Source organism: Pomacea canaliculata, linkage group LG2 (assembly GCF_003073045.1).
Source record: "Pomacea canaliculata isolate SZHN2017 linkage group LG2, ASM307304v1, whole genome shotgun sequence".
Taxonomy (NCBI): domain Eukaryota; kingdom Metazoa; phylum Mollusca; class Gastropoda; order Architaenioglossa; family Ampullariidae; genus Pomacea; species Pomacea canaliculata.
This window is the reverse complement of record NC_037591.1, coordinates 3,066,863-3,067,882: the sequence shown is the minus strand read 5'-3', so window position 1 is coordinate 3,067,882 and position 1,020 is coordinate 3,066,863.

Here is a 1,020-nt window from a genome sequence, read left to right as displayed (position 1 = left end):
ATGATAAACAATAATTAAATAATAAAATTAGCTTCTAAATGAGGACTTTGAAGCAGAGAACTCATCGGAAAAATGTCACTGCTGCTTAAATTCTAACTTTAAAAAAAATAAAAACTCGTGGATTTGAGCTAGCGACTTAGCTAGGCGCCTCTTAGAGTAACTTTATAATACTTATTTCATAATTTTACTAAGTGGAAATAAGAAAAAAAATTTTCTTGTCAATTTCGACCAGTGAGGTATTGAATGGAGTGTCCAGTACTCTCGTCGAAACAAACATTTCCTTGACCCACAAATCTACTAGCACTGATAACTCTGAAGTGGACTCTCAAAGGTGGATAAATCAGACTCGTCTCACTGCTGAAGTGATAGATGCTAGCAACGAGCGATGGTCACAGTGAAGAAAGTCGAGTTTGCTATTCTTTAGTAGGACATAATAGACAGATAGAATGAGAAGTAGATGCCACAATGGATTTTCCGCAAAAGGACGAGAGCACGAATATTTAAACAGAACGTGAGTTATGACCACAGTTAGCGACTGAGATATTGTAGCTGTTAGAGCCTGGTACTGGATAAGCATAGATCAACTCACGAAGGCGCATTGAAGCTAATTAAACATGGGTTTACAAATGAGACATGTCTTACATAAAGACATTGACCAACTAATGATTCAGTTCTTTACTGAAGCTATGCTTTACATACTTTAATACTCGTTCTTCGAAGAATTGGTGTTCTTGAGCTCTAAATCAAATTATTCATTTATTAGCATTAGTTTTTTTTTTTTTTTTTTTTTTTTTTTTTTTTTTTTTTTTTTTTTTTTTTTTTTTTTTTTTTTTTTTTTTTTTTAAGAAAAAGAGAGAAGGGAAGAAAAAGAATTTTTTTTTTTTTTTTAAGAAAATAAGTTTTAGAGGACTGACTGCTTTATAATCAACTGTTCAGGTTAAAAAGTAACAGTGACGGTATTCGAAGGTACAATCTAATCTTCTCGTCCCATCTTTATCTCCTCTAAAAAGCAGGATACTT